Source organism: Mastomys coucha, unplaced genomic scaffold, assembly GCF_008632895.1.
Source record: "Mastomys coucha isolate ucsf_1 unplaced genomic scaffold, UCSF_Mcou_1 pScaffold19, whole genome shotgun sequence".
NCBI classification, from domain to species: domain Eukaryota; kingdom Metazoa; phylum Chordata; class Mammalia; order Rodentia; family Muridae; genus Mastomys; species Mastomys coucha.
In genome coordinates this window covers 5945836-5955466 of record NW_022196901.1, presented here as the reverse complement: position 1 = coordinate 5955466, position 9631 = coordinate 5945836, and the positions used below count along the sequence as shown (strand labels likewise).

General features: G+C 39.2%; 1 pseudogene; it reads left to right on the top strand.

The window, feature by feature from the left end:
- Nucleotides 1–944: 944 nt before the first annotated feature.
- Nucleotides 945–1330, top strand: LOC116097620 (annotated as a pseudogene).
- Nucleotides 1331–9631: the final 8301 nt, after the last annotated feature.

Here is a 9631-nt window from a genome sequence, read left to right as displayed (position 1 = left end):
AGAGAGAGAGAGAGAGAGGGAGGGAGAGAGAATGTGTTTTGTATCTTAATTTTAGAAGTAGCTACTATAGGTGTTAAAATTCATGGATCGATACATGAAAACAATAAATTTTGTGATTACACTTGGGATTCTCTATCATTCTTCCTCTTTGTCCCCTCTGTGCTCAGCCACTATCTCATCTCATCCTTATTGGGATCACTGAAATTATTGCTACTGAATGATTAGCCTCATGACCTTATGTATCCAGAGTTGCTGTAGGCTTTCACTAACTTTTATCACTAGCTATCACAGCACTAAGAGCCACTCCAGAGGAACCTCTGAACTCTGTCTTAGAAATTCATGGGAAATATCACCCTAATATTTTTAACTTCTCAGCCCACTGCAAAGGAAAATCCCAAAATAACACAGGGTAATTTCAAGCTCCAGATCAATTTTGTCCCCTGGAGGAATATTCCTCTAATGAATACTAAGACTTCTAAGCTAGCAGAAGCCAAAATAATGGATTCAGGATGCAAAAGTTTTGTTTCTTCATCATTAAATATAACTATGAGAAATGTCCTCCCCATACTCATTACCCAGTTGGAGGAAATAGCATTATGGATTAGTTATTTGTTCAGAGATCATATATTATTCTGAAGGATACATCTCCTTAATGTTAAGGCGTTCTCTATCCACCCAGAATCCTAACTCTTCCTTAAACTGACATACACTTCTACACATAAGACAGACACTTCATAATGATAGTTTTTGTGGATATAGAACCCAACTCCAATAGTGGCCTTAATTGTTTTTCTATAAAGAGATTTTTATTGACCAAAAGCAGCACTGGGTGAGATGGCATTTAATCATGGCATTCACTAAGTTAACAGAAGCAGCATGGTGGCCCCCAAATTACCCAGATTGCTGTTCCAGCAAGGACAAAAGCTTGCTCTACACTGGATGAAATGTGGTGCAATCCACAGAAGAAAGCCTTGCTGGGAACAGAACTTCTAAAAGCAAGTCCATCTGGAAGGCTGTGGTGCAAGGCCATTTTTGCTGGCTGCAAGCGAGGTGTCAGAAACAAAAGAGAGCACATGGCTCTTCTTAAAATTGAAGGCATTTATGCCTGAGATAAAACTGAGTTCTACTTAGGCAAGAGATGTGCTTACGTGTATAAAGCAAAAAACAATACAGTGACTCCAGCAAACCAAACAAAACCAGAGTGATTTGGGGAAAAGTAACTCGGTCCCATGGAAACAGCAGTATGGTTCGTGCCAAATTCTGAAGCAACCTTCCTGCAAAGGCCATTAGACACAGAATCCATGTGATGATGTTCCCATCCCAGATTTAAACTAAAGGAGAGTAAATAAATAAAAGTAGATTTGTAAAGAAAAAAAAAAGAAAGGTCAATGTAGCAATTTCATAATTGATCATTCGGCCATGGTGTGGCCAACTATCAGCTCTTTATTGAGACATGTGGTCATTACTGCAGTGGTAGGCCCTTCGTTGTATATGACTTCATTGACAAAATTGACTGACATCAACATGGTGGATCAACTGATTCACATGGTCATAGTGCCTTTGGTTAAAACAAATGGTTCTCAAATGGTTCATTCAGCATTATTCTCCAATTTTTCTTACCCTCAGACTTCAGTTCTTGTTGACTGCCATCTTTTTCCCTACATAGCCAAACCTTTCCACCTACCCATGAATTGTGGATATCTGATGGCACCATCATCCAGGTAATATATACCAACTTATACACATTACTGGAGTTCCCTTCTCCACTGTCCCACAGCACTTATTTTTAAAGCTGGCCCTTAAGTTTAAAAAAAATAATAATAATTTAGGGCTAAGAATAATGAACTGAAAGACAAGGAAAAAATAAATCACTTACAAGCAGAATGTTCCACTAAATGAGACAGTAAGTGCTGACACAATTATTCCCATGAGACACATTATTCAAAGGGTGGTAGCAAGGTCCATTGTGAGTATATCTCAATGTTTGTATATCTATTAACTAATATTTTCTTTGCTATGGGTAGGAGTGTCATAGGATATTAAAGCTGTTATAGAACAAAAACTTATTATATACATGTATGAAACTGTCAGAGAGCTTAAAATGGGAAAAATAAAATTTATGTGACAGTAGAGTTTTAAAATCATTTTTCAACTTCCTTATTTTAAGAGAAATGCAAGTGTGGTTGGCATGCACATTTTTCCATCTCATTCCCCAAGATGTCTCAGGTAAGAACAATGAGAGAAATAAATTTTAAACATGAAGGCTCGGTGACTGGACACGAGTTCTAAAAATTGTTTTAAACTTTAATCACTATAGGAAAATCCATACCCACAAAACAACAGAACCTTGGAGAGTTAGTCTTTAAAGTTCACTAAGACATTCCTAGCTCAAACTCCTTGCTCCTCTCCATCACCTCTAAATCTCTTCCTCAAATGACTTCACAGTTAAATAAATCAACGAATAAGTAATCCAGTCATCCAGAAGCCAAGATCCTCAGAGGCAGCCATCCCGGCTTTGGGCAGCTCACAGAATAAGAACATCTTCTAAATCACCAGAATCTTGACAATCTTCACGGTCTTTCGTCTGAGATGACAGGACTTCCATGATTTCGTTTTGTGTGAACCTGAAATTTTCCAAATATTCTCTTAAGGCTTAGATTTGAACTGATATTTTTACACCAGATTAGTCTATAGAACAGTAGAGAAGAAACAGTACCACTCACTCTCCTGATGTTAGTTCTATGCTCAAAAGGTTTAATGTCATTAGACTCCAGAGAACCAAATATCCCCATTAAAAAACAGGGTACAGAGCTAAACAAAGAATTCTCAACTGATGAATACCGAATGGCTGAGAAGCACCTAAAGAAATGTTCAACATCCTTAGTCATCAGGGAAATGCAAATCAAAAACAACCCTGAGATTCTACCTCACACCAGTCAGAATGGCTAAGATCAAAAACTCAGGTGACAGCAGATGCTGGAGAGGTTGTGGAGAAAGAGGAACATTCCTTCATTGCTGGTGGGATTGCAAGCTGGCACAACCACTCTGGAAATCAGTTTGGCCATTCCTTTGGAAATTGGATATAGTACTAACAGAAGACCCAGCTACACCACTCCTGGGCATATACCCAGAAGATGCTCCAACATGTAATAAGGACACATGCTCCACTATGTTCATAGCAGCCTCATTTATAATGGCCAGAAGCTGGAAACAACCCAGATGTCCCTCAACAGAGGAATGGATACAGAAAATGTGATACATTTAAACAATGGAATACTACTCAACTATTAAAAACAATGAATTTATGGAATTCTTAGGCAAATGGATGGATCTGGAGAATATCATCCTGAGTGAGGTAGCCCAATCACAAAAGAACACACATGGTATGCACTCACTGATATTTGGATATTAGCCCGAAAGCTCGGAATACCCAAGATACAATCCACAAACCACAAGAAACTCAAGAAAAAAGAAGATCAAAGTGTGGATACTTCTTTCCTTCTTAGAAAGGGGAACAAAATACCAATGGAAAAAATTGTAGAGACAAAGTGTGGAGCAGAGACTGGAGGAAGGACAATCCAGAGACTGTTCCACCTGGGAATCCTTCCCATATACAATCACTAAACCCAGACACTATTGTGGATGCCAGCAAGTGCTGGCTGACAGGAGCCTGATATAGCTGTCTCCTGAGAGGCTCTGATAGTACCCAACTAATACAGAAGTAGACATTCACAGCCATCCATTGGACTGAGCACAGGGTCTCCAATGAAGGCGCTAGAGAAAGGACCCAAGGAGCTGAAGGGGTTTATACCCCCATAGGAGGAACAACAATATGAACTAACTAGTACCCTCAGAGCTCCCAGGGACTAAACCACCAACCAAAGAGTACACATGGTGGGACTCATGGATCCAGCTGCATATGTAACAGAGGATGGCCTAGTCAGTCATCAATGGGAGGAGAGGCCCTTGGTCCTGTGAAGGTTCTATGCCCCAGTTGTAGAGGAATGCCAGGGCCAGGAAGCAGGAGAGGGCGGGTTGGTAAGCAGGGAGAGAGAGGAGGGAAACGGGAAAGGGGATATCATTTGAAATGTAAATAAAGAAAATATCTAATAAAAAATAGGGGGAAAAGTTTAATATCAAAATTATCTGGAAATTATACTAACATGCAGTATAGTTGGTAACATTCATCAGGAACTCATCAAATGCCAGGCACCTCACAGAGAGCCTCTAGTGCATGTTCTCAATCAACTTTCCTAACAGCCTATGGGTAGGTTCTATTTTCACCCATTTCGAAATGCCTAAAATATAAATACTTTGCCCAAGGTCAAATACTGCAGAAGCAGCAAAGCTTGGATGCTATCTAAAACATCAGGAAAAGCAGTGTCTGCATGCTCCGAGCACCACTTGCTGCCGGTCCCCATGCCAAGCCTTTAACTTAGGAGGGAAATCTATTATTTTCATTTTACATGCAGTGAAGTAAGGCAGAGAGAAGCTCAGCTGAGTCCCGACCCAGTAAGAGCCAGCTTATCTGGACAGGTTTAGCTGTAGATTCAGTCCCTACATTATCTCTTCCAAAATTATCTTACTGGATTTGGTGTATCACGCTAACCTCTTTAAAAATGTCCAGGTACTGAATAAACCATTTAAACTCAACATTTCGGTCTCTGCTACCTTTTTACGACTAAGATGGTAATGAAAGGTTGCCATGTGTTTATTTAAGTTACCAACGTATTTTAGGTAGAAGGTGACCTGGGAAGAAGTACCATGTAGGTGGTAGACAGGTTTCCAGAGGCAACCACTCATTCATCCTGTGGGTATCAGCAGTCATCAAACCTCCCAAGCAACCTCTCACACATCCCATGTCTCCATTTTTCTATTAAGATAAGCTGAGTTTCATAAGTTCCCACTGAAGTGCATATTTAGCGTCATAGTTCATAGTCAGTAACTATCAAACAGTAATACCAAATCAGTGTGAAATAATTTTTAATAGTGCAACTATTTAAGTCCTAGTGATGGACATTTCTTTTAAAGATTAAGTTTTGAAAAATAAGACACTAGGTTTTTTATATATATATAGTTATACTGTAATACTATAGTTATGTAATTATGTCCTGTCTATATTTATCAAGAACTATCTGGCGTTCCTGTGAGTTTGCAGGCAGACTAAAGCTCCTTTTCAGCTGAATTTAGCAGGAATTCATGATTATTGTATAATACTTGCCCATGATCTAAATTTGTAGGTCATCTTTTGAATCAATATTGTGATTGATTGTAGAGGTTTAAAAATGATTTTATTTTGTTTGGTCTGTGTATGTGTGTTGGCACACATGTGCCACTGTAGGTCCATGGAAGTCAGAGAACAACTTGAAGGAGTCACTTCAGTGATGAACTCGTGCTGTCAGCCATTGCAGTAAGCACACGCAGCCAATGGTAGAGTTTTGTTGGTATCACTTGTTTAGTTTAGCATTATAGTTTCACTTTTATCTTAATACAACTACCTAACACTGTAAATTAGTTACCTTCCATTGTGAGTCATACACAAACTCTTTCAATAATAAGTGTCTGTCACCTGAATAATAATCTTTTATATGCACAGATCTGTCATATTACCTGTGGTTGCTTTGAAACAACATAATGTAGTCAATGCATTTAGCAGTTTTCTGTTGTGCCTTATTTCATTGTTTGACATTTATTAGAATAACCTTTATCTGTATAAAACAATGGTTCCTTTTAGTTTATTGAAGACGCAACCCCTTTCCCTAAACTTCAGCCATTTGAATGTTACACTGTTTGTTATTACTCTCAGACACAAAGACCTCTGAACAGCCTGGAATCTGGTGCATTTTTCTTTTGACATTGCTTTGGGCCTAGCATTTCAGGTACAGTGAAATGTGAAAAATAGGAAACCATAACAACTGAAGAATATCATCATTATTGGGGATAATTGTATTTATCGTTTAAAGCAATGCAACATTGAGAATTGCCAAAACTATATTTCTCTTCTCACTATGTAGCTACAATCTAAAAGCTAAGGCACTTAATTAAAAAGAAATAAAAGCCGTATGTCTAAATCTAATACCAGGATATATTTTGTTCTAAATATTTTAGGTTATGCTTTTAACTATATAGCAAATCTCTCTCAGATATTTCTCCATAAAGCTAGGGTTGCTATTGTCTTTTTCCAATTAGCTTTATTTTGGATTAATCTGTAACGCTATTGTCCCTCTGGGAGATACAAAAGGTCACGTTCCTTTTCTAAGCTGAAGCATTATTCAACAGAGCTTACCAACTGCACTGGTAATGTAATTCTTACTATACCTCTGAGAGAAAATGCTCCTTCAGATAGATTCAGAGCAAGTGGCATTTGTAATGCTAATGTATTTTTCCGGGGAATGTCTTAGCTGAATCAGTTGCCCACATGTTCACCAAGTCCTAATGAGGTTCTGGTAACAGAGTGGAGAAAGACACAATTCTCATTTGTCATGTCCTCTCAAAAATAAAAATTACACTAGTCACTTATAGGATCCCTGTGAAGGTTCTTTGACTATCTCTGATCCTTGGAATTTATAAAATAGAGCTTGAATTTTGAAACCACAATCTTGATTGGCATTTGATGGTTTTTGTTTTCTTTCAATAATAAAGTAGGGAATGATGAAATTTTTTTAAGGATGCCCTGTCCAATGAGCATCATAGCATACTAAATAAAATAAAAAGGACAGACCTATTTGGCCAAAAGCCAGCTCTGTTCTTTTAAAAAGGGAAAGAAAATGAAGTTTCTAACAAGTACCCTCAGAGCTCCCAGGGACTAAACCACCAACCAAAGAGTACACATGGTGGGACTCATGGCTCCAGCACCATATGTATAGCAGAAGATAGCCAAGTCAGTCATCAATGGGAGGAGAGGCGCTTGGCCCTGTGAAGGTTCTGTGCCCCAGTGTAGGGGAATGCCAGGGCCAGGAAGTGGGAAGGGGTGGGTTGGTGAGCGGAAGGGGGGGGGGGGGAATAGGGGTTTGTTTTTGCTTTTGTTTTTGTTTTTTTATTATTTTATTTTATTTTTTTTCCTTTTTTTCTGAGGGGAAACTGGGAAAGGAGATATCATATGACATGTAAATAAAGAAAATATCTCATAAAAAAATAAATTAAAAAAAAAGAAAAGAAAAGAAAATGAAGTTTCTAAGCATTGTATCCTTACAACAACTCTGTTTAAACCTTCCTCACAGAAGGAAGAAGCTGTATGTCATTTCAAACCTATTAAATATTTTCTACAAGAAAACAAAGAGAAATTATGTCACTATTGTGGATGCCGGGAGTGTTTGCTGTTGTGGCTGTCTGATATACCTGTCTCCTGAGAGGCTCTGCCAAAGCCTGACAAGTACAGAAGCAGATGCTCACAGTCAACCATTGGACTAAGCTTGGGGTCCTGAATGGAGGAGTTGGAGCTCTGGCAAGTACAGAAGCGGATGCTCACAGTCAACCATTGGACCAAACTCGGGGTCCCTGAAGGAGGAGTTTGGAGCTCTGACAAGTACAGAAGCAGATGCTCACAGTCAACCATTGGACTAAGCTCAGGGTCCCAAATGGAGGAGTTGGAGAAGGGACTGAAGGAGCTGAGGGGGTTTGCATCCCCATGGGGGGAGCAACAGTGTCAACTGGCCAGACTCCCTGGAGCTCCTGGGGACTGAACCACCAACCAAATAGTACACATGGAGGGACCCATGGCTCCGGCCGCATATGTGGCAAAGGATGGCCTTGCTGGACATCAGTAGGAGGAGAGGCCCTTGGCCTGAGGGTGATCAACATTCCAGTGTAGGGGAATGCCAGGGAGGGAAAACCGGAGGGAGGGAGTGGGTAGGGGAACACCCTCATAGAGGCAGGGGGAGGGGTGATGGGATAGGGGGTTTCTAAAGGGGAGTCCTGGAAAGGGGAAAATATTTGAAATGTAAATAAAGAAAATATCCAATAAAAAATTTTTTTAAAAAAAGAAGTAGAATTAGAATCAAAAAAAAAAAGAAAGAAAGAAAGAAATTATGTAAGTAGCATCAAGCCATCATTAGAAAGAAAAATAATTAGTTGCAGAAGCTCTGGATCTGGAAGCAGGTTTGACTGGTTTTACACTCCTACCTCCTAGCTTATTGTTGTGGATACTTGCCTTAATTCTATCACCTTTCCATAAATCATAAGTTATAGATAGTATAAAGTTGACAGGTTTTTATGTCAGTTAATAATGGGTTATAATTTGATACTTTATTAAATGTACTTTCTTCTTGAATATCAATTAAATGTAAACATTATAAATAATATAAGTACATATTTTAAAATACAATAGATACCAACTTAGTATATAATTATATTTTATATATACTTCATATATTTAATATATACAAATATCTGTTTATTTATAAATATTAATATATATATATAATTCAGTTCCCCACCTACCTTAAGCTTTGACTGCTTTGCCGTCGTTGCTGAAGTCTTTACCTGACTTGTAATTATTACTATCCATCTTTCCCCCCATCACTTACAATCCAGGCTAATGTGAACTTCTATAAAGCCAGTTATTCTCTGCTGTCTGTGCCTGTGCATCTCTGCCCATTCTCTTGGTTGCCTTGTTGTGGAGTGGCCTGTGTGTAGTCTATACATCGAAGGGGTAGCATGTTTCTTTAAAATGTTTGCTTTACTCTTTGCAGTTGTTCATAAACATTCTACTCTACCCATTTTATTGAGTTGCTCACAGAAGTCTTCAACATTCAAGTCCTTAAATATACTTCCTAGTCTGTTCTGCAGTGTGGCACAGCAGAAAAGTCCCCAGGAAATCTATAAGAGTAATGAACTTGTACTTGGTCTTGTATCTATGTAATCTTCTGTTCACAAAGGATCCTCAGTGCTCTTTCCCAGGTGCCAAACTCCGTGGCTCTGTCTGACTGTCTCTCTGTCTCTCTCTCTTCCTCTTCTTCTGCCTCTCTTCCTCTCCATCCATCTCTCTATCTCTGTCTCTTCCCCCCACCATCTGTTGGTCTTTCTGTCTCTCTCTCTTCTTTCTCCCTTCTTCCCTCTCTTCCTATTTTCCTCTTTCCCTCTCTCCCTCTTTTGGCAACAAACTCAGGGCCTTCTGCATATTAAGAAATTGCTCTGCCACAGTTATTTTATTTACTTTTTTTTTTTTTCGAGGCAGAGTTTCTCTGCATAGCCCTGGCTGTCCTGGAACTCACTCTGTAGACCAGGCTGGCCTCGAACTCAGAAATCCACCTGCCTCTGCCTCCCAAGTGCTGGGATTAAAGGCATGCGCCACTACTGCCCGGCAGTTATTTTAAAGTATACTGATATGTTAGAAAGTTCATTCACTCAGTGATAGTAATAATCTAGTGAGGTGTGTTGAGCTTGAATCTTTTTCTGTAAGGACAGATGCCCATGAAGGTAAGTCTGAGCTTCTACTTTCACAGACAAGACAAATCATGAGAGAAGCATTCCCCCAGAGTAGCAGAATTCTAATAAGAATTCTTAAGTCAACAGTGCCAAAGGCCTGAGCTTTGAAGTTGCTCATGACCTAGAAGTAAACAGAAGACTGTAAAGAAAATGCCTATTATAGAACACAGAACTGGGTAGGGGCATTCACATTATCAAGCCAGTC